Source organism: Xyrauchen texanus, chromosome 21 (assembly GCF_025860055.1).
Source record: "Xyrauchen texanus isolate HMW12.3.18 chromosome 21, RBS_HiC_50CHRs, whole genome shotgun sequence".
Lineage (NCBI taxonomy): Eukaryota > Metazoa > Chordata > Actinopteri > Cypriniformes > Catostomidae > Xyrauchen > Xyrauchen texanus.
In genome coordinates, this window is record NC_068296.1 from 28,855,807 (window position 1) to 28,881,592 (window position 25,786).

Here is a 25,786-nt window from a genome sequence, read left to right on the forward strand (position 1 = left end):
TGGTTTTATTTATTTGGTTAGTAGCCATGTAATAAGCAGAATGATGCACAGTCAGCTGGTTGTCATTGCAAAATAAACCACATCAAGGTGATTCACCCTGTTGGGGTTTATTTTGCAGTAACAACTGGCTAACTGTACTTAACCCTTTATTATGCTTATTAGAGTATGGCATCATTAGCGTAGCAACATGCTAATGTCAAACTATTGAAAATTAGTTGAGTCTCCTGTAAGCTTTGTGTAAGGTGCACTGTTTATATAATGCCCATAGTTGCTGCCTATGTACAGCATTTCAATTACAGTTAGTATGCTGTTTTAGAGGAAACAGTGTTGGGGAAGCTACTTACTCTAGCTTTGCAGCTTCGCACACTACAAGCTACTCATAACTTAAAGTTAAACTATACTCAAGCTACACTCTTTAAAAAAGTAGTTAGCTACACTAAAACATTCTACATATGAAAGTAACTAACTACGTTGAAGATATTTAAAGAAGAAAATGTTTAAATATTTAAATATATAACAACCAGTCTATATCAATATTATTATTTTATATAATCATGTGACCTGATAGTTATATATTTAATCAGAGTGACCTAAAACAATTAGGATGACAACAGTAAATTAAACATTCATTTATACAACATATAATGTAAAAATAAACACACTATTTTTTTACAAAGTAAGAAAACACACTAGTTTATATATCTGAGTCAAAATATAGTGATAAACAGCAGCAATTAACAAAATAATTTGCTTCAAAAAAGAAGACGGTGACTTCTGGTAAAGTCCATGCAAGGCTGTGCAGCCCAACGCTAAATATAATTGAATAATTTATTTTAATCAGTTAATCTACATGAACTGTTCAAAAGAACCGATTCAGTTAAAGGTGCACTCAGCAACTTTTGCATTTGTGTAATCTTGGACCTACAGTGACACCTAGTGGCATGGATGCAGCATTTATCAAAATCAGTAGTTTTTAGTAACAGATGCCACTGTAGAAATTCACTATACACAGTTAGCCATGATTACATTAATCAACAACAACAACAACAACAAAAAAGTGTCCAATATCAATGCGGTTGCTGAGATTAAGCCAGTTGTATTTGGCTGGTCATGTGATTAAAACATGGCAGCCACCATGTAGACCCTCTTCATGCAGAATAAAACAGCTTTTATAAGGTTACTGATATCACTGGTGTCTTCTTTTAATGTGATTGCTCATGATTTTATACCTATGTTTCAAAATTACTTTTAATTTCATTAGGAGTAAAAGTTTTTAATGAGGAAAAAAATTACTGAGTGCACCTTTAAATGATTTGAATTCCCAGTGCTACATATAAGAGAAAGAGAGAGGATGGTTTATGTGAGAGTGTTTGATTATCTCTCGGCTCCATTGCTGCATTAGTAATACAATGTGACAAATTAAGTGTATTGTGATGCTACAGTGCTACTAGTTGGAAAATGAGTTTGTTGAAAATAGCGGAGCAACTGTCATGCTACTGAAAAATTTAAGCAAGTAGCATTGCTACATTTACAGTAGTTAGCTACTCCCCCACAGAGGGGTCTGTAGGATGTGAATGACATAGAGGAGAACAATACAAAGCCCATTAGACCCTAGAAGAAGTTGCTCTTAAATTACAGGCATAGAAGACAAAATGAGAAAGAAAGAGAGTGTGTTGATGACACATTCACAGATCCAGCATTACAGTGGATCTCACAATAGCTCTTATCAGAGGCAGGGCACTGTGTACATGTGATGAAAGCATCCAAAACTTTTACACACACTGTGAGTAACAATATAAGATGGAGTCTTGCAAAGGGTGTTGCCACTTTTAAAGAAGTGAATTAACAAATGAATTTAATTAATGATAAAATATAAATACGAGCTGTGGTTGATCAATTTATATGTCGGTCAATCTCTTTCTTCCTGTCTAATAAGGGGTGATTTTTGACCAAAAAGCTGCTTTGAAATGATGTGTGTTGTGATAGGTGCTATACAAATAAAAATGACTTGACTTGACCAGAATAGTGCCAATAGTCATAAGTCTGGCTAAATGGGACACAATCTCCTCCTTGTCTTTATCAAACTATTGCATCCCACAACTGCACTACAAAACATGCATACTTTTAAGCCCTTAGCTTTTTACTAAACTCCCCATCAAGCTACATTTCAATACTCATATTGAATGTTACATAGCAGATGGTTATGTCTCAAAGGACAAGTTAGTATTTGCCCTCAGACATACACATCGATCCAACTGGGCATTAAATTGCTGGCTATAATTGCTCTGACCTGCTTCTAGCATCTCTCTTGATCATCAATATCATATTTGATTTCTTTTATGTTGTTAAAAATGTAGTAAATTAGGCATCAATAAAAGAACTCTGTCTCTTAATCACAAACTATTCTCTGTCTCTTTCTCTCTAGTACACAGACACACAGAAGTGTGCAGTTGCAGTCACATGGACAACATTATACCAGCTCTCCACTCAGAAGTTCACTGATGGTGCTTTGGGCTTGGGTGGGCTCAAGAGTGGGTAAGGGATGCCCAGAATTGCTTAAGCTGTCTGGTGGTGGGCAGAGGATAAGGTCCCCTGTGGAGCGTGTGCAGTACCCAGACCTGGTTCAGACACTTGGCGGTCACGCTGCAGTAGTGAGCTCAGACAAAACATTTATCTCAGAGAACAGAGAGCTGCTGCGATTGATCAGCTGTGGAATAGGAGGCGATATGGTCCAACACAACACTAAACCTGCGATGGTGAGGCAAGCAACACACAGCTAACGACAAACAGAGAGCAAAAGGTCTAGTCAAAAATACACATTTCAAATGTACAACAACTAAAAAATATTCCAATTACAAGGGCATTTTTGCCTCCACATTTTGAACTTCGGGGGCAATTTTGTCACTTGTTACTGTGGCTGTGTCTAAAAGGTAACCTCCCGGCAGCCTAAGTCTCGCGAGAGTCTCATTTGCTGTAACTAAGGCTAGGTTTAGTGGTAGGTTTAAGTTTAGGTTTAAGTTTAAGTTTAAGTTTAGTGTTAGGGTTTCTCTAGGACTCTAAATAAACACAAAAACACAGTGTAAACTTTCAATGCGGCTCTCGTGAGACTTTGGGTATAACTGAGGGGTTACCTTCTAGACACAACCGGTTCATTTTTGACCCTGGATCAAAAGTGGTTTAAAATTACTTCACTGCTCATTTGCAAAAAGGTAAACTGCTCAGCAATGCATCACCAATAGTATCTGTCGCTCCTTTTGTCTCAAATTGCCAAAAAACAATGGAAACGTCTGGTCGCTGGTCCTAGCAAATCACTGTCATTGTGAAAGTAACTTTAGCCTGCATCACCACACAAAAGACATACACATACAAAAAAAGTCAGGACTATAAGCTTCTTTCTCATGAACACTATTCTGTAGCTATTTATACATATTGTATTATTTTTGTTATTGAACAATTTAACCCTTGACATATTTAAATTAGATTTTTGCACTGTTTAAGATGTATTTAAGAAGACATTTATTTTTACAATGTTGTGCACTGTTACTGTACACAAAGGAATTTTTGAGAGCTTTCTGTGGAAGAGATAACCAACCTACACAACTGATGATGTACTATATTCTTGTTTAAAGACCCATGCCATCGTGCTATGCAAACTAATGGCTGGATAAGTGGATAGGTGCATGTTAAAAGCCCCTTGCTGAGTTCTGAGGGCTTTTTTTAATTACTTCTAATTCCTCTCATGAATCTAACAATCACATTTTAGCACAACAGCCTTTATTACAGTTTTTCTCAATCAAATCTTGAAACTGTCTTAACATTCTCTAAATTGTAAGTACAATGGTCACAACTGTTTTATGGGACATCACAACTCATCTCACAAAACATTTAATTCATGCTTCAAAACCTAGTTATCGTGTCAGTATATTGGCCAATGCCACCAAAATTAAATGGTTTTTTTGTCATCCTGTGAGCCGTACTGGTCAAAAATGTTTAGAGGATGTATACAAATTTCATTTTTGCTCAACTTTTTTGTTTACACTGACTGCTTACTGTACTATACAAGAATGTCAGTTTTGTCTTGCTGAATACTGTTTCGTAAAAGTAAAATTTTACTTGGAAAATTCAATACTGTACAATACTGTAGTACACAGAAAAAGGATATTCACATTTGTATGTATACAGTAAATTTATTTTGTAGCAATGTGTTTCATGTAAACAGAAAATTCACATTTGCATGTCCGTTTTTACACATTTTTTACATGAAAAGAGATATATAGTGAACAGAAAATGACATTGTTCAGAGATTTGAACTTAACGTTTTGAAAAAAAAAAAAAAGATTCTCATTCGAGAATTGAGCCAAAGCAATTGAGAAAAACTGTAATGAAATAGTTCACCCAAAAATGAAACGTCTGTCCGTATTTACTCATTATGTCATTCCAAACCCTTACGACTTCTCTCTTCTGTGGAACACATGAGATAAACGTTCGAAAAAATATCCTGACCATTCTATTCCATTTAAATGACAATTAGTCAGGACTGGGCCTGTCAAGCACCATAAAAGTATCATAAAACTGCTCCATATATTTGTTTGTCATATTCCAAATCTTCTGAATACAATTAAAAGTGTGTGGAAAAGTCGTTATTCACTGAAAATATTGGCATCAACACTAGCTCTCTTTTGTGGTAATGAGACAAATACACTAGGTATGTCCAATTCGTGAACAAATGATGATTTGTTCACGAATTGGACATACCTAGTGTATTTGTCTTTTCAATTAATCGGTTGATCCAGTTCAAACGACTCCAGGTCTATACGATTCAATAACAAATCAGTCTGATCCATTTCTTGAATTCAACTCACTGACTCAATTACAACAGACCACCGGAGAGGAAGATTATCTGTAAATAAAAGCCGAAAATCTGGTCTGTTCATTACACAATTGCTATTGTATGGCTTCAGAATACTTGGAAAAAAACATATGAGTTGCATGGGCCACTTTTATGATGCTTTTTTTTTTTTTATCTTCCCTCACTCACTTTCACTATAAGAAAAGAGTGGCCAGAATATTCTTCAAAAATGTACCTTTCTTGTTTTTTTACGGAAGAAATTCAAATGCGATTAGAACAACATGAGGGTGAATAAATAATTCAATAATTTTCATTTTTGGGTGAACTATTCCTTATAGCACACAAACACAGACACAAAGTCCATTCACGTCATAGTTTCAGTCCGTATCACCTCAATCCTATCTTAGCTAAGCATGATGGCTGCAGAATTAATTTACGTATCACCTTGGTTCTAAAACCATCATCAAGCATTCATCAACGTGCCCCTTCTAATCGAAGAAAGTATAGAAGAAAAAATCTAAAACAGAAAATAGTCAGAGCGAGGAGGCAGCTCTGAAAAGGAGTATATATTGTCCTGTCACCTCCTCAACACTAAAGTGTATTGTGTGTTCAGGTGCACATTTGTTGTCAGCTGTGAGACAACAACCAAAAACAGGCTGAACATTTGCACTAAAATAGACATGTGAACAAGCCTGCTGTGAGATCTCTCTCATCTGCATTAGTCATGTTGATCCCTCTGGTTCCACTACACCACCTTAGGACCCAATCCTGTTCTACTGAGCCTTTTTAACACAAAACATGTCAGCAGGGACTATGCCACGTCTCGGCAGACTAACTCGAGGCCCTCAAAAACATGATGTAAAAGGTCACTGACTTAAAAATAAGTATGTAAGTGCACTTTAACAATAGATCAAGTTCCAGGACCCTATTGGCCACATTATGTGACTCACTGACAAGTGCCATCTTCTTTCAGAAATGTTTTAATCGGCTCAAGTGTGTTGACCTTCCCATGTGTCGACTGGAAGTGTGTTGCGTCAGCAGCATGGAAAACCTAGGTTCGGATGCCACCTTGAAACCAGGAAATAATAATTTTAATCAGTGATAAACGTAATTCGGAGGTTGCACTTCCCCTCTATCATAAAATTTTACTCCACTGATGGTTAGTTTTAGGTTTGGAATTTGGGTCGGGGGGTTCAGTTGATAAATTATGCATTACTCTTCACTGTGTTACAGCCAGTACAGATGAAAACAACCCACTTGCACAACTGGCTTGTGGTTCCCCTCCATGGACATTTCACCCATAAAATGTAGCTAAAATGTGCCTATTCGCCAAACAATACTTACCTCTTTGACCACTGTGGGCAGTGTTTTGCATTTCGGTAAGCACAGACCGATTTTAGCTAAACGTCAACCTACCGTTTCCGATTTCATAGTGAAATCAGTCTGGTGAACCACCTTTCGCGGGTTAAATTTTATTTTTTTTCTAGGTCTGGGTGATAAAACTATATTGATATTTATACAAATTTGATATCGATGATAAACCTTTGAGTACATTTCGATATTGTTTTACATGTTCTACATCTAGACAATTGGATCAGGTACATCTTGCTAAAAACGCAAGCAGTTCAGCAAAGTTATACACACAAATATCTAACTGAATCACAGTCAGGAAATCAGCCTGTTAGCTACTGTACCTAGCTTTCCGGCTAACATTATATTGTTGTGCACTGATCAAGACAACACTGACAATGCAATACAGCTATTGACTGAACACAACAGCAACTCCAACATCAACACCATTGCTGTTTATTTACATATTATTTAATTAATAAATCACTTTTTTCATGATCCATTGCTCTGCCACAGGCAAGAATGTGTTTCTTCTTGTGATGTTTATTTGGCAGTTGGAAATCCAGTTTATGGTGAATTACCACCACCTGAGCTGGAGTGTGGAGCATCACAAAGTCTTTCAGTGGAGTCTAACGTCAGCTAAATATGATGAAACTGGCGGCATTTCATTGAAAAAAAAGTCACACACCTTATGTAGGATTAAATCCTAAACTGAGTATACTTAAACTATAGCTTACCCTCTGGGGTTTAGTTGTAAACAAACAAGTTATATTTACATTCATTCCTGAAGCCTAATAAACAAGTGGAATGCATTTCGTTCCCCATTAGTGGTATGAAATGTATATTGTGATAAATATCGATATCGAACTATATACTATTTTTGGCATTATCGCCCAGCCCAAGGACAAACTCATGCACATAGAACATTTCAACATAAAACATGGAGGAAGGGCTTGGGGTAATTTTTTGCTCTGATTTGCACAGAATAAGATGAAGCGTATGAAGTGTCTAAAAAAATAAGCATGAGACATGGGCAGCAGTTGCTTCAGTTGCTAGATCTCAAACAATCTGGCTGCAATCTGGGGCTTTTGAGCTTCAGTCTTGTAGTTTGGGCTTGGTTTAAGAATATTGAGCCAGATAAAAATTTAGCAGCTATGGAAAGATGATCTAATTTGAAATCATACCATAATGAGAGTGAATTAATGCAAGCTGCAGGAGGGCTCATCAGACTCCTTTTAGTGTTTTCCAGCCATCTGACAGCACAGCCAAACCACACCAAAGGCATTATGGAAGAGAAAGCTGACTGTCGTCACCTTATACTCTTATAATTATATAACTATTGTGCAATATAAGATTTAATCTATGTATAACTCTCCCAAGGCACATCTGCAGTGCAAGGTGTCAAGACAATTTGGTTACAGGCTTTAATGGTGTGTGCTAGGGAACTCTATTTCCATATTAGCGGGCCTATCTACCACGGCAGTCTTGCGCAGCGAGCGCGAAGCTCATTTACAACAGAGGGTGGATCTGGGTGAAATTAGAGTAGATTACCATATTTAGATTTATTAGGTGCCCATCGCTGCAGAAACGGACGAGTGTTGCAGAGGTGTGAACGTTTGATATGACTAACATCTGTGATGGATGGGCTGTCCAACGGCTCTCAATTAAACAATAACTATTCTACAGGCTGGCCAATGACAAAGAAAGTCAAGTGTGTGCAAGTGCTTGCCTGCCAAGTCAGCTGTCCACAGCTTGATGCGATCAGTATTGAATGGCCTTTGCTGAGGCTATGCTTGCACGTTGAAGGGCAGAAATAGTCACTTAGATTGGGCCACTGGGGCCCCAAAGGGAGCAGACAATCAAGCACTGTGGGGTTTCAATGCAATGTAGGTAAAAAGAGAGACTGACTGAAGCTAACATGTAGGAATGAGGAATTTTAGTCCAACTAAACATACACTACACTAAACATTCATAAAGGAATTGTTCACACAAAATTTTTAATCTTTATGTTGTTCCAAACCTGACTTTTTTCCCTCCGTGGAACAGGGAGAATCTTCATGTCTTTTTGCCATATAATGAAAGTGAAAAGTTACTCTGCTCTGTCACTCTATAAGAAAAAATAACAAAACAGCAAAAGTAGCTTTGTGTGCAATTTTGGCTATTAATTCTTCTGAAGCTATACAATCATTTTGTGTGATGACAGACCGAAATTGAATTTATTAGTCACTCTAATATAAAATGTAATCATTGAGCAAGTCCTGCATAGAGTGCCCTAACAAAATATGGCATCAATAAAATCAAACCTTATGTGTCATGACATCATGACGTTGTAGGTAATGCAGCCTATCCATCTCGAGCACTCGAACTTTAGCGGGTTGCCGTGGACACATTGTCACAGTTGCATTAATGTTCATTCATGGCAATGGGGTGATCGTGCTGATCATGATTTTATTGTAGAAATTGCATCAAAATTAAAGCAGTAGTAAATAATAAAACTAGTGATAGATAGCCTAACTTAATAAATACCAATAAAACCGTTTCTGCAATATTCTGTGTGCTAATAAGTTTTAAATTGTGCAAATTAATTTTAAATCACTAGCACCGGTGCTAACACCTAAAAAAGCAAGCATACAATCCTATCTAAAATCTTGCCAATAGTTAATGCAGTAATTTAATGTTAATGTAATAAAGTTACAGCAATAATGCCAAATAGCAATACATTTAAAAAATAGGGATTGGGATACATCAAGATGCTCTTGAGATTGAACTTGTCCTTTGAAATAACCTCCTGAAAATGGGAGTTGTCCTACACAATCTACTGCAAATTCACATTTATGTCTACATTCTGGTATGGAAGGCTCACATTTTACAATATAATCAATTCCAAATTTATAAAATCAATTACGGTGCCTAAATAATTTTTTTTTTCTCATTGAATATCCTGTTTCGATCAGAAATACAACATATGACTAATTCATGTGTCTTGCTTTAAAGGGATAGTTCACCCAAAAATTGTAATTCTCTCATCATTTACTCACCCTCATGCCATCCCACATGTGTGTGACTTTATTTCTTCTGTTGAACATAAACAAAGAGTTTTAGAAGAATATTTCAGCTCTGTTGGTCCATACAATCCAAGTGAATGTTGACCATAACTCCAAAAACTCCATAAAAGAGATAAAGTCAGCATAAAATTAATCCATAATACTCCAGTGGTTTAATCAATGTCTTCTGAAGCGATTCTGAATCCAGAATCCAGATTGTTTTGCATTAGAACAGACTCCCAAATATAATTTGTTTTCACTGTACATCTTGAATGCTGTCTCCTTGGAGATCACGATTTCAAGCTCGGTTACACCTTCTACAGTGCCATCTAGCGCTCTGCACATGCGTTGTGCACTACAAAGTGTAATGTTCGTGCCTAGAGACTGCAATGACAAGATGTACAGTGAAAAAGGAGTTTTGATCTGTTCTCACACAAAACCAACTGGATCACTTCAGAAGACATTGATTAAATCACTTGAGTCTGATGGATTATGTTTATGCTGACTTTATCTCCTTTTTGATGCTTCAATGTCCTGATCACCATTCACTTGCATTGTATGGACCAACAGAGCTGAAATATTCTTCTAAAAAATATTTGTTTGTGTTCTGCAGAAGAATAAAGGTCATTTCATATCTGGGATGGCATGAGGGTGAGTAAATGATGAGAGAATTTTAATTTTCTATCCCTTTAAGGGCACAATGTTGGTGGCACATGGCTCAATTCCTTTGTGGATTGAACCAGCAACCTTTCAGTTACCAGCCGATCTTAACCACTCAACCCAATCTATGATCTTGAACATTACAAAGAGTGCAAAGTAAAACAGATCACATGGGTGATTTTTAATTCAATCCATGTGAATCCTAACCTAGCATATCTGACAATTTACAATGGTTTAATGACATCATGCATGAGGATTAACATTTTTAATAGTCTCCTGCAATGAATCCAAAGAGTTCATTTTAAGGACAAGAGATAAAGAGGGAGAAAGTGAAAGTGAGTGAGTCCTTATGATATCACAGCAGATGTCACAAATCTTAGTGCATGACCTTTCTGAAACAGTGCCTTTTGTTTATGCAGTCAGTCCAGAGGGCGACAGATGGGTTCACACTTGACTCGGTCTCTTAAATTTTATGAGAAGATCTATTAGAATATGTCATCTTCTCCAGTCAGCCTTGCCAGTGGAGAGATTCGGTCATAGTAACAAGGCCCCAAACCAGAGTGTGTTTAGTGAGAGGGATTAGCAAGTTTTAAATGAGAAAGAAAAACAAACTACTCCAGTTTCAAGGAAGGGGGAATTTACAGTCTTTATGGGGAACAAGACACATTTTGACACAACAGAAGAATCTAGATGTTTACTTATTTTTATTTTTTTAAAGGAAATGTGAGTGATGTATGATCATGCATAAGTTGCTGCCACAATTCCAGGGTGTTGTGGGTGGTTGCCAGGGCATTGCAATTCAGTTGCTAATATGTTCTGTGGTGTGCTAGGTGGTTGCTTACTAGCCAAAATACAAAAGGGCACCCGTAATTCTCTATGATATCCTGGATGCTGTTTGGTTTCTATATATGGGTCCCTCATTGTTTTTGTTGTAGTTGTTGCCTGTTTAATTGTCGAAAAAGCAAAACTAGTAAGTCTGATCTCTTTGAAGATAAATAGCACACCTCTCTTCAAGTTAGGGGTTTGTATTCATACCCCAGGTATGAATTATAATAATGATTCTTATAATAGCTATTATAGTGATGAATACTGATTAGAATAGTGATTACATTTACGTGAAGACTTCTAAAAAAAAAAACAGATTTAGTTTAACTAAAATGTAGATTTATATTCTTCTATATTTGCAAAAAAAAAAAGAAGAAAAGAAAACAGAAGAGTTGAGTTGCTCAAGTCGTCATTCCAAGGTTTGAACCAATAATTTCTTTTTTTTCAATGTCGGCATGTAACTTTGAATCTCAGAGGGCTGAACCGAACAGATTTAGTTGCCAGTAAGTGCCGCCAGGACTGTCTCCATTCCCCTCTCATTAGGTGTTTTTGCGTAACGGGGCAGAAAGGGACAGAGTTCATAAAAAGTTCAGCACTTCTAATCATGCTTTGCTCACATTCTGATGACAGCATACATTTCAATAGACCTTCCTTTATTATAACCTACAATCTACTGGTCCAAACTTTTTATATATGGTGTAACTAGAGTCCAAAATCTCCACGTTGTGTCGGAGAAGCGACACTAGGGGTCTCTCTTGAGCGCGATATTCACCTCTGATCTTATTGAAAAGGGCCAATGGGAGTTGGCAGTCAGTATTTCCATACCCCGCCCCCGGACATACGGGTATTTAAGAGGGGCAAATACGGGAGTTCATTCAGAAAATTTCTTCGGAGCCGATGGTCTGTCTGCAGTTTGCTGTGAGTTACACGCCACTTAAACGTTCCTGTTTTCCTCTGACGATCTGCATGCTGTTGGATCTTGACGGCGCACAACAGCGGCTTTCTCCTTCTCAGTGCATGGCGTGCATTGTTGCCCCTGAACGCCTCGACAGCGCGAGACACGCATACACACACACACTGTGTATTAAAAGAGTTTTTACTAAAAGAGTAATTTTCTCTAAAAGAGAACACAGCGGCGTTGAACGTCCTTTTAAGGACGCGTCTTTTCAAGATGCCTTTCCGCCCCTGTGTCGTTCCTGGATGCGGTAGAGTGCTCTCTGCTTCAGACGGCCACAGGCGCTGTCTCGTGTGTTTGGGCCGCGATCACACCGAGGCGGCATTTGTGGATGGTTCATGTTCTCACTGCGAGAACATGACCATGACCACGTTAGCGGTCGCGGCTCGCTTTCAACAGAAAGCAAGCCACCCCAGCTGCACCCGCATTGCTCCTTCTTCCCACGGGATTAAGGACGGTGCGGTTGGCGCTGGGGCGATTTAGGGGCAGCAGCGGGTGCAGTTTCGCCGGGTAGCCCCCGCGAACCTCCCGTTCCCGACACGCTCGCTGGTCTCCGTCCACGCTCGCGGCGATAGCGGCTTGCCTCACGGCCCGGCTGTCTATCCTCCCGAGTCCGAAGCAGATGAGCTCGGCGCTGCATCGGAGAGTACGGTGTCTGATGCCGAGGACTCCCCTGGACTGCCGCCTTCGGGCCAGCAGGCCCAGGCTGAGGCCGATGCTCAGATGTCCAACATGCTTGCCCGGGCCGCCTTGAGCGTGGGGTTGGACTGGAACCCTCCATCCTCCCCACAGCCTTCTCGGTTGGATGATTGGTTCCTGGGGCAGCGCGCCGTTCGCAGCCTCGCATCCCCCGGTCCCTTTCTTCCCGGAGGTGCATGATGAGCTGACGTCTACGTGGAGAGCCCCGCTCTCCGCTCGTCTAGGTGCCACCCGCTCCACTCTCTCCACCCTCGACGGCGGAGAGCGCCACGGGCACGACGCGATTCCCCAGGTTGATAGGGCAGTTGCGCACCATCTATGCCCCGGTAGCCCTACCTCCTGGCGGGGTCGCCCCGTACTCCCATCCAAGCCCTGTAGGACAACATCCTCGCTTAACGCGAAGGCCTACACTACGGCTGGATGCGCTGCCTCCGCTCTGCATGCGATGGCCCTCCTGCAAGTCCACCAGGCCAAAGCTCTCAGAAACATGCACAGGGGTGGACCTGATCATGATGTGCTGCAGGAAATGCGCTCAGCGACCGACCTCGCCCTGAGAGCGATGAAGGCCACAGCGCAGGCACTCGGACAGACGATGGCCACCCTAGTGGTCCAGGAATGCCATCTTTGGCTCAACCTGGTCGAGATGCGTGAGGCTGACAAAAAACGCTTCCTGGACGCACCTGTCTCCCAGATTGGCCTTTTCGGTGACACCGTCGAGGACTTTGCCCAACAGTTCTCCGCGGTGAAGAAGCAGACGGAGGCCATTTCGCACATCATGCCCCGCCGCGAGACCTGCCGCTCACGGGCCCTGCCCCGTATGCCCACCGAGGGCGCCCCCTGCGAGGAAACCAGCTCCTGCTCCGCCTCAACCCGGGCCCAGCTCTCAGCCCCAGCGTCGAAGCACTCCGCAGGCGGCGCAGCGCCTCTGTCTCACTGAACCCCCTCCAGGACCCGGAAGGCTCCCAAGCCGCTCCTGAGACAGCCGACCCAGAGCCGAAGACGTTAGCTCCGGAGGTGGTAAGACCGCTCCGTCCCCGGTGGAGGGCCGGAGGAGAATCCTTTGTTTTTTCATTTGCCACAACCCCTGACGGGGCTGTGGTAACCACATTCTCAATAAAAGAGCTATTTCCTTTGCCTCTGGGTCACCTGGCTCGCAAATGCCGCTTTCACGGCAATGTGCTTTCAGATCACAACAGTCCCGGTACACCGGACGCGGCGATCCCGCCTTCCGCCTGCCCACGACTGTCCCTCGGCCGGCCGGTTCAGGACGAGTCCAGAGGACGCCAACATCAGACCTCCTCCTCAGTCAAGAACCCGCCCCTGCCGGGCGCGCGGAGCAAGGTAAGTGCTTTGAGTCTATTCTCAGCACCTCAGCCTCAGGCCGCAACGAAGCCGCCCGACGCTGCATTACCTGTTCCGCCTCGCTGCGAGGCCCCGCCGGGTACGTCCAAAATACTCGTCCCTTTGGTGCCCCTAGCGCAGAGCTGGGAAGCATGGCTTTTGCTTCCCAACGCATCACGCTGGCTGCACCGGACCATTCGACTCGGTTACGCAATTCAGTTTGCCCGGTGTACAAAGCAGGGGCACATCTGTTTGCATTTTTCTTTGCGAGTTTATTGCCTGTCTGATGCCACCTGCTGATGCCGTCTGATGCCACCTGCTTTCGCTCAATATCACTGATAAAAGCCGCAATGAACACTCATCATAACATTAAGAAATAGCAAACACCAATGCTGGATCGCCACTTATTATAACACACACAGACTAAATGGAAACTCCTGGAGCTGTTTCTTCTGCATTAGACACTAACCTGACAAAAGCTATTTTAAAAAGTGGCAAGTACAAAATTGACAGAAGCAAAAAGTGGAGGGGACATGTCCCACCTGTAAATGACACCTGTGGTTAATTTTTGTTCACAAGGTCTTTTGAGTTTTGGCAAGCCCTTGTTGCGAATGATTTGTGTACAGATGCAAATTCACAAAATTAATTGAAAGTTTTGCAATAACATTACCTCAGAGGTACATTTTCTTCCATAATGCTGTCTTTTGTGTTTTAAGAGGTTACAGCATGAATTACATGTTTTAAGAGCCGCGTCTCAAGGACACAAAATGTATATTTTACAGTGCAGTGAAGTCTCAAATCAGGGGACTAATCCTCTAATATGGCTAATTTTGCATGGGGACAAGCCCAAAGAAATGTTTATTTGGACAGTAAAGACAAAAAATTTAAATCATGTCATCATTTTCTCACACTCATGTTGTTCCAAGGCCGCTTGGCTTTATCTGTGGAACACAAAAAGGAGATGTTAAGCAGAATGAAAGCCTAAGTCACCATTCCTTTCCATTGTATGGAACAAAAATGCAATGAAAATGAATGGTGACTGAGGCTAACATTCTGCCTTTTGTGTTCCATAAATGAAATTCCAATGGGTTTGCAACAACATACAGTAAGAGTAAATGCTAACAGACTTTTCATTTTTCTGTAAAATATCCCTTTATTGATACAGACTCTTTGAAATCTTACATTTTCTTCACTTCCTCTTTGTCATAGTTAACCTTGTGCAAAAATGTTTCATCCCTTGATATAAATCTCCATTTGCACTGTGACAAAATGAGAGAGGTCTTACATAACTAACCTCTTTAAGTCCACTGTGAATGACAGTTGCTCCTTTGCCAACAGACAGAAATGTACTTGTTCTGAAAAACGAAGTGTGTGTGTGTGTGTGTGTGTGTGTGTGTGTGTGTGCGTGTGTGTGTGTTTAAGACTGCTAAAAGTTAATTAACAAGGACAGCATATTCACCCTATGGGGGAAGTAGTTGATTGTAATCTCAATTTTTAAGTTTATTAATTTAATATAAATCTCTTTAAGATGTCACTCTTAAATTTTCTGGAATAATTTGAATTTCTTAGATAACATCAGATAACCTATAATGGAATTTATTAGATAACCTTGAAAACATATCTACAGCATTGAAAGACTACTAAGTGTTTACAAGTTGATTTTAATGTATGAACATCGAAGAATGTGTTTTTTTTTCCCTGTGTGCTTGAATATTACACTCCTATAGTGATATTATATAGAGCTACGGGTCGTGGCACCACTTAACAAAGCAGTGATGCTATTAACACCATCAAATAATGACCCAAATGGATATAAAAATGAGAAGAAAGCCAAAGCATTTAACTGAAAGAAAAGACATTACATATTTTCCAGTTTTAAAAGATAAGTTCATAAACCTTAATTAACCTGCAAGCTCTGTTGTCCAGAGCACTCTTTTGTTGCTATGGATAACATGAAAAAAATTCTCCACTCACTGTCAGTTGAAGTAAATGTACAAGAATTTAGGGACTGAATAAGCTCTGTAAAGATGTGGCTGGAATTAAACTTGCTAATTCTACATGACAATAAAACATTTATGATATGAAAATAACTAAATATAACCCTAACAGAGACCTGCAGCACTAATCAGGTTACCTCAGATGTCTATGAGTCATTTCATTATAACTGCATTGTGAAAATAAACCTTCATTTAAATGCTGGGAACTTTACAGTTCCAGTTAGTGGCTTCTGCTGTCTTACTAAAGCATATATAAATACAAACACTCACTAACTATGTTTCCATCCAAGGATTTTTTGCGAAAAGTTTTAGCGCATCAAAATAAAGCTGATGGAAACCCGCACATTATCGCTAAAATGTCACAAATGTTGACATAATATTTTTCCGTTTAACTCAAGCACATGAACTCTATGTCGATACATCAAATGTTGCAAAGAAATGGTTTGAAAACACTTTTTGTCGCTAAAATTGGCATTAACGCAAAAATGTAGTGTCACATGACAGAGTTTGCCCCAATCGTTAACCTGTGTTTATCATGACAACTGTATTGAAAGCCAATTTATTGTACGTGATTATGGATTGATCTTTATGGCATATAGAGGTGATCTGCAAACGTGACGCTTCCAGGAGTGCCAACACAAATATCTTGTGCACGTTGAACAAATGAATGGCCACTGTTTGTGATTAATTTAATCGCAGTATCCATCTGTTTATTTATTAAAGTTGCTTTTCCACACCATTCATAATAATATACGCAGTCACAGAATTAGCCCACAGTACAAAAAACATATAATTTCTGTGCCTAAAGATGTTTTAAATTAATAATAAAAACACATTAGGTGAAAAGCTTCAGTATGCTTTTTTAGTTTTTATTTTGGAACACTTACAGCCCAATTCTATTAAATTATTGTTTAGTCTACTTTTGAAAAAATGCCGGCAAAATCCCCTGTATTAAATTAAATAAATTACCAAACGAAAAAAGCATTACATTAAAAAATTAATTACCAAACGAAAAAAATACCTATATATGCCTTTTCTTTTCTCAAACTTAATAAACTATCAGAACTATTTGTCCAATGCTGAGTTCACTTTCAGTAAATGAGTTTTTGAACATTTTAAAACGTTGAAATATTTTAAATCTAACCCTTTTACCTTAGATTGCATTTACTGCTTCTTCAGAAAATATAAATTTGCATTTTGAAGCTAAAATACATTTTAGATGATAATCAAGCTCAGTTGGTTGTTAAAAGTTGCTGAAGAAATATGCGGGACATAATGCAGTTGTGATGGTGATGCTTTAGATTAGATGATTGTTAAAAATATTGAATATCAGTAATGTATCATATGTAAACTCTGATATTACACCGCATAATTATTATTTTTTTAATATCTGTGCACACAGCATATACACATCGATTGATGGTCCTGATACTGAGACCGATAGTTTCCCCACTACTTGGTGCAGGTTGCCAGCTTGAACAGGGCATGACGATTCGCTTTTGGGTCAGAACCGGTGCCAACCTGCGATAGGTGCAACATCAGGACCAATATTATAGTCCTATCAGAACGGCAACAGTTCCCTTTTGATTGCAATTCCTCCTCTTCTGATTGCTTTTATTTGTGAAATTAAAACGATAGTAAACTGACTAATTTCAATGAATTGTCTCAATAATCTCCCCATTTTACCAAAACATCGGAGGAAAAAAATTAGGGACATCTGGGAGAAGAATTAGCGATAAACACACATTTCTGAATGGAAACGGCTTCAGGGCAGATTTCTTTTGCGTTAAACCAAAACTTATCAGGGCGACCTAGGGTTTTGGGGGCCCTAAACAAAAATAGTGTATGGGGCCCTACAGGTTTCTAGAAAATTCTAGTTAATTTAGAAAAAATATACGAAACGAAACATACTACGTTTCATTGATACGGTTGTGTGTTTTGTTGATTAGAGTAATTGATGGGCAAAAAATAAAATAAATGTGGGTGGTGGGTGGGTCCCCGAACCAATCACGGGGCCCTAAACAAATGTTTAGGTTGTTTATTGGGTCGGGCGGGCCCTGCTTATGCGACAAAGTGTTTTTTTAAGCATGATGTCATCACGCACACCCTTTTTATCAATAAAAGGCCATTTAAATGGAAATGGGCAGAAGGCGGCATATGTCGCACAAAGGGTGGATGGAAACTAGGCTACTGAGCACTTCATTAGGATCACTATGGTCCTAATAAAGTGTCCAACGTGGTCTTCTACTGTTGTAGCCCATCCGCCTCAAGGTATTTATATATATATATATATATATATATATATATATATATATACAGTTGCAGTCAGAAGTTTACATAAAACCTTTTCACAATTCCTGACAATTAATCATAGAAAATATTCCCTGTCTTAGGTCAGTTAGGATCACTATTTTAAGAATGTGAATTGCAAGAATAATAGTAGAGAGAATTATTTATTTCAGTTTTTCTTTCATCATATTCTCAGTGGGTCAGAAGTTTAGATACACTTAATTAGTATTTAGTAACATTGGCATTAAATTGTTTAACTTGGGTTAAATATTTTGGGTATCCTTCCACAAGTTTCTCACAACAAGTTGGACATTTTCCACCAGACAGAACTTCTGTAACTGAGTCAGGTTTGTAGGCCTCCTTGCTCGCACATGCTTTTTCAGTACTGCCGACAAATTTTCTATCGGATTGAGGTCAGGGCTTTGTGATGGCCACTCCAATACTCAACTCAACTCAACTCAACTTTATTTATAGAGCACTTTCAAAACCACAAGTGGAACCAAAGTGCTGTACAGAAGGTATAAAAGTAAAAACAAAAACATAAAAACAATGCAAACATATGACAAAAAAACTTACAAAGCATTGTCAAAAGCTAAAGTGAACAAGTAAGTTTTAAGCGCACTCTGAAAAGCACCCAATGAAGGACAAGTTTTTACAGACAGAGGAAGGTCATTCCAGAGCCTAGGAGCTGCAACAGAGAATGCCTGATCACCTTTACATCTTAAACGTGTTCGCGGAACCATGAGAAGCAATTGATCATTAGAGCGCAGAGATCTACTTGATTGACAGCGGCTGATTAAATCAGTAACATACTCAGGTGCTAGGCCAAGCAGAGACTTAAAAACATACAACAAAGCTTTGTATTGGATTCTGTATCGTATGGGTAACCAATGTAATTTAATTAAAACCGGAGTAATGTGCTCTCTCTTCTTAGTGCCCGTTAAAAGTCTGGCAGCTGAATTCTGAACGAGCTGCAAGCGAAAGAGAGAAGCCTGACTCACACCCAGATACAATACATTACAATAATCCAAATGGGATGACACAAAGGCATGAACAACCTTCTCCATATCGTCAAAAGAAAGGATAGATTTCAATTTAGAAACTGATCTAAGATGGAAAAAACTATTCTTAACGACAGCATTGATTTGCCGGTCAAATTTAAGCTCAGAGTCAAAAATGACACCAAGGTTCCTCACGCTAGACAATTTTTTCCCAGGAAACAACCCCAGGCAGTCATCATCCACACAGCCCTTATTTCCAAATAAAATCATCTCGGTCTTATCCTCATTTAATTGGAGAAAGTTATTACGCAAGCCAACACTTAACTTCAGCCAAACATGCACGAAGAGACTGAATGGCACATCTATGGCCATGTTTCAGTGGTAAGTAAATTTGAGAATCATCCGCATACAGGTGATACTGAATCCCAAATTTCTCAAAAATCGAGCCTAGAGGGAGCATATAAAGGGAAAATAAAGTTGGTCCCAGTATAGAGCCCTGTGGAACCCCACACACAAGAGGGGCAACAGAAGAAAAATAATCCCCTAAACTGACTGAAAAAGTCCTATCCTTCAAATAGGAAGAGAACCATTTCAGGGCCTTTCAATACCTTGACATTGTTGTCCATAAGCCATTTTGCCACAACTTTGAAGGTATGCTTGGGGTCATTCTGGAAGACTCATTTGCAACAAGCTTTAACTTCCTGGCTGATGTCTTGAGATGTTGCTTCAATATATACATATCATTTTCCTTCATTATGATGCCATTTATTTTGGAAAGTGCACCAGTCCCTCCTGCAGCAAAGCACCCCCAAAACATGATGCTGGGATGGTGTTCTTCAGCTTGCAGGTCTCACCCCTTTTCCTCCAAACTTAACAATGGTCATTATGGCCAAACAGGTAAATTTTTGTTTAATTAGACCAGATAAATGTTTAATTAATATTTCTTTGTCCCCATGTGCACTTGAAAAACTGCAGTCTGGCTTTTTTATGGCGGTTTTGGAGCAGTGGCTTCTTCCTTGCTGAGAAGCATTTCAGGTTATGTTGATATAGGACTTGTTGTACTGTGGATATAGATACTTGTCTACCTGTTTCCTCCAGCATCTTCACAAGGTCCTTTGCTGTTGTTCTGGGATTCATTTGCACTTTTCACACCAAACTACGTTCATCTCTAGGAGACAGAATATGTCTCCTTCCTGAGCAGTATGATGGCTCTGTGGTCTCATGGTGTTTATACTTGCATACTATAGTTTGTACAATTGAACGTGGTACCTTCAGGCATTTGGAAATTGCTCCCAAAGATGAACCAGACTAGTGGAGGTCCACAATTTTTTTCAGAGATCTTGGATGATTTCTTTTGATTTTCCCATGATGTCAAGAAAAGAGTCACTGAGTTAGAAGGTTGGCCTTAAAATACATCCTCAGGTATACCTCCAATTCAGTACACCTCCAATCAGAAGCTAATTGGTTAATTGTCAACAGGCTTGACATCATTTTCTGGAATTTTCCAAGCTGCTTAAAGGCACAGTTACCTGGAATTGTGATATAGTCAATTAAATGTTATACAATCTGTCTGTAAACAATTGTTGAAAAAATGTATCATGTCATGCACAAAGTAGATGTCCTAACGACTTGCCAAAACTATAGTTTGATAATATTAAATCTGTGGAGTGGTTAAAAAATTTTGTTTTAATAACTTCAACCTAAATGTATGTCAACTTGTGTACGTCTATGTTCTAAAATAGAGGATGAATTTCATTAGACGTTAGGACCCAGAAATATTGGAAATCTGGTTATGTTTATGGTTATATCTTTGTATAATGCATAAATCTTTGGACTTTGCACACACCTCCTTGTATCTATGTGCCAAAATAAACACTTTCTCCATCTACTATACATACCAATAGAAAGATAAACATCTATTATTGTGTGATATTTATTATCTTTTGATCTCATGCTCTGATCCCAGCTAAATTTATCCAGAATAAATTGGAGGATGAAAACTTTTAATCAAGATTTGAGATTAATTTATCTGAGATCGTTATCAGGCCTTGATGATTACATCTATCTTTACCCCTGTTGTCTGTTTCCACAGTTGTATTTCTCAGGCATTTTTCCAGGAATTTTTTTTTTTTCAAACCTGTCCTCGAATGAAATTAAAATAGGTCCTGAATCTGGACACTGTCTGCAAATAAACAGATTGGAATTTGATCAGATCACTCAGTTCTACTCCTGATGAAAACAAGCCTGACTGTTTAGATCTTACTGTTATAAGAACATCTCACATCGGTCATGAGTACAGGTCGACCGATATTGTTTTTTTCAGGCCGATGCCGATGCCGATCTTTTGAAATCCGGGTCGGCCGATGGCCGATTAATGCTGCTGATTTATTTTGGCCGATATTTGGCCGATATGTGCTTGTTTTTAACCTCTTATTTGAACCTTTTATTTGAAAGATAAAATGTAACACAAATAATTACTTAAGATAGACAACATTTCTCAACAAATACATTTATTGAACACTTGACCAATCTGCACTTGTACACTTAAAATTAAAAATGTATAATGTAAAAACATATTGTATAAATAATGTATAACAAATATATTAAATAAACAAAGCAGGTGTTACGAACTGCTCAGAGACACGAAGGTTGAGATCCAAATGCAGCTTTAATTAAGGGGCAATCCAGACACATAATCCAATATTCAGAGCATCCAAGAGAAGCACAGGCATAACTAGGGATGGGTATCGTTAAGGTTTTAATGGTATTACTATCTTACCGATACTTCTTATCGATCCGGTACTTTAACGTTATTCTTAACAGTTCTTTTGTTATATATATATATATATATATATATATATATATATTAAACAAAGATAAACGTTATATAGCCACAGTGATTTAACTTCAGGAAGGTCTACTAACATTACTGTTCAGGTGTGGTCTAAAAAGAAATCTAATAAAGTAATCAATTGTAAAATAACACTGCATAGTTTATCATAGATAGATTAATGCTTATTAATGCAGAAGTTATTCATTCAAGAGCTGTAAGTGATTTTCTCTTTGCCTTTTGTTGTTTGATTCGCAGTAATGGCTCAATCGTCACATGTTTATTAGACAGCTTCCCCTTTAAGACCGAGTTCAGATCTAATAGGCTCCTGATGCAGCATATTTTCTCCCCAACTATTTCCATAACTACGTCCATTTAAGACATAAACTGTGTTTAAGTGAATCTCCAAGCCGGTCGTTTTGACATACTTTTGTGTATATTTGATCGTTTAGACGCGCACATGAAACCCAAAGTCGCCTATACTTTGCTTGTCTCTTTGCGATGTGTTTCGGAGCGCGCGCCGCCTTGGGAACGGTATCTCTTGCGCTCTTTTTATTATTAAACGCATCCCGCAATTTAGCAACAGTAGCTAGACTGCATTTTACAACAATCACCGATCGTGCTGATTCTGACGTTAAGTTTGAGTTTTAGGGAGAAATGTCAGTGCACCGCTGTGAAGGGAAGGAAGTTGTGCTAGACCGAATGCGGCTTATGTATAAATATTCTTTTTATAATCTTTGGAAGGCAAAATGTAAAATAAAATCAGACTAATAATCACAGATCTAAACCAGGCTATTAGTTCTGTCACTCATTAAGCAGGGCTCGTTTTGTGCTCGCTGTAGCACCGCGTGAGAGATCTCTCTCTCTCTCTGACTGCGAATAGCTAAATTGCATCACAGACAAATGGTTTCATATTATTATACATAGAAATGGCTGGTGAGATAAAATAACTTTCTCTTTATAGCAATAAAGAATGTATTTTCTTAATTTCTCCAGTACCGACAGCAGAACCGATAACGTCCGAGCTTACCAAAGCCAGTCCTTCAATAGCCTACAGTGCGTTGGTATATTTTTATTACTTATTTATCTGCATTGAGTGACAACCCTCTCAAATATAAGACACACAAACAGAACAAATAAAAGTCTCAGATTCACTGTCTGTAATTGCAAAATTCTTGCTTACTTATTGTGACATGATAGCAACCCTTCTGCTGTGATAATGCAAATTCAACTACGCTATCAATATCCAAAGTAGCCGAACGTCATGTGAACTATCGCGTTTGTCACATTTTTTTCTTGAAGTTGGCAGTAACATATCAAAAGTTTTTAATTAAATTTAAAGAAGTTATACAAATTTAACCCTTACTGTTTTCTCCAAGGAACTTAGCTCCTTCCTTAGGCACTGGATGAGGTCTGCTCACTCTGCTGGAAAATGACTCTAGGGGCAGCGTGTGTGGAACACGTGTTCCACAACAACACTAGGCTGCCCACAGATGCGCCTGCCTAATAATCGGCTTGATATTCGTGGATATTGGCCGATGCCGATTATGTAAAAAATTCAAAAAATCGGCAGATTAATCGGTCGCCCTCTAGTCAAGAGAAATTACATTGGCACTGTAATCTGTGGAGAACAAATTGTTTGTGATACAATAGGAAAGCTCATGATGGAGGTGTAGGTTAAATCTTTTTACTCACTAGTAAAGAAGGCAGAGGAACAGCAGAAAGAGGCACACAGTCACAGGGAGTCCACTTGCCTCAGCTCCAAACCATTTCAGAATGCCACCTAGGAGCGCCATGATGAGACCTGTCACTTACACCACTGGCTTCCTGCACACAGAGGAGATAGTGTCATGGAAGTGTTGGCAGGTGTTGCAGATTCAATTCAGTGGAAAGCACCACTCACATAGAAAATGCTTTTGAAAATGTAAAAATAAAAAGATGAACTTACACTATTGTCAATTTTACTCAATCCTCTCATGTTCATATTTCTAAAAAATAAAAAATATAAAAGAAATCATGTAAAAAGTGAACTTAAATTAACAGAGTTTACTTAACTAAAAATATATTCTCTGATTAACTTAATCCATTTACATTTTAACTGAAAACTGAAACTGTTAACTGAAACTGGTCAGCGGATTTCAAGTTCCAAGCATGCTTTGCATGAGACTCGACAGAGAGAGTATATGTTACAATTAAATGTTATTGTCTGTGTCTTTGTGCAAGATGAATATAAAAGGGAGACTTGTTATTGTTTAATGTATGAGTTGAGATTTTGTTGCAGTCAGTAGTGCTTCCAACCAGCATGTGTTTAGCATGCTAACATTTCTTGTAATTTTCTAGCATATCACTAAAGGATTTGAATTTGAGTTTCTTTGACATGTTACATTTTGTTGGGTTTACTTGATTCAGTAAGTTCTCTTACGAGAGGTTCTCTCGTATTGCGTAAGCTAGCTTACGCTACGGGAAAGATTCATCTTTTCTGAGATATTGAAGCCAAAAAATTATCCTTAATTTTGTATCATTTGTCAACGCAGTGCAGCAACTGCAGACCTAGAGCGGGCTAGCTAGCGAGCTCATTGGTTGCTCTGCGGCAACTGCTGCAGCCTATAGACGAACTTGGGCGAACTCGCGTCCAATGAGAGGCGTCCGCGCGCTTACTGCATCAAAGCCCGCCAAAATGGGCGTGACTAGAGTGCATATAAGCGTAGTTCGTAGGCTGGAACCCTGATTTTCATCTCTTCAGCGAAGCTCGTCGCATCTCTGAACTGGAAGCCGCGTCGCCGTTCGAGGGGCATCAAGCAAGCGTGGACAGCGCTCGAAGAAGCCGGCCGTCTTCGCCACCTTCAGCCATCCTGCGAGCTACGCCATCCGGCGACGTATCCTTTTTAAAGCAAGCTAGTTCTAACGAACTTCACAAAAGAGTACAAGCATCTTTTTAAAGATGCCTCGCTCCACTTGCGCCTCATGCCACGCCCTCTCAGCACCGGAGACGCCACGTCATCTGCGCTCTCTGCCTGGGAGTGGGGCATGCAGAGCTCGCCCTCGCTGAAGGCGGATGCGATCTCTGCGAGGAGCTGCCAATGTCGACCCTGCGGGCTCGACTCGAAGCGATCAGGACCGAAGCCGCCGCGCCGCCTTCCATTCAGCCGCGCAGAAAAAAGCGGCGCTCTCAAAGGCTGCCGGAACCAGTGGTAGAAGCGATTGCCTCGCCGGAGCCCCTCCCTCGAGCATCGCCTTCACCCTCCCCGCCCACCGGGGCCGCGCAGTTGCCGCCGAGCGGCTGCTCTGCTGCCATCTCGGACGAAGAAGCGGAGGATATGGGCTGTTCCATCATGGCTTCGGACAGCGAGGCGTGGTCAGGCTCACACGCCTCCTCCTCGGCCCAGGAATCCAGCAGGACCCGCGCCGGGTCGAAGGGGAACTAACGCGCCTCCTCACACAGGCCGTCGACCGCCTCGGGCTCGAGTGGTCACCGCCCCTGAGCAGGCTCCCAACAGACTCCACGCCGCACCTTTGCCCGCCCTCCGCGAGATGGCGGTCTAAGCTGGTGCTCCCGTCTAAGGCCTGCAGAACTACTTCCGCCTGTGTTGGCGGCGCCTATACGCCGCCCGGCCAAGCCGCATCTGCTCTGCATTCCATGGCCGTCTTACAGACAGAGGCTGTTTCAGATCTGACTAGCCGACATGGGAGAAGCTGAACGCACTACGCGCCGCTCTCTCTGTCCGGTCTCTTCGGTTCCGCGGTGAGTGGCATTGTTGACCGTTTCTCGAAGCCACCCAAGCCATGAATCTCTTTCTGCCTCATCGCGCTAGCTCCTCTGCAGGCCGCCCACGTGACCAGCCTCCTGCACAAGCCTCTTCACAGCGCCCAGCTCAACAAGCCAGACTTCTCAGCGTCGACAGGGCGGCCGCCCTCGATCGAGCTCAGACAGCCGCCGCAGACCGCC

General features: G+C 40.2%; 1 protein-coding gene across 1 annotated transcript in view; it reads right to left on the reverse strand.

The window, feature by feature from the left end:
- Positions 1 to 25,786, reverse strand: part of tbxas1 (thromboxane A synthase 1 (platelet)) — a 111,937-nt gene that overhangs the window by 76,876 nt on the left and 9,275 nt on the right. Inside the window, 2 exon segments of the mRNA XM_052152531.1 lie at positions 23,536 to 23,667; positions 23,789 to 23,828. The gene's annotated coding sequence lies outside the window, so the exon portion shown is untranslated.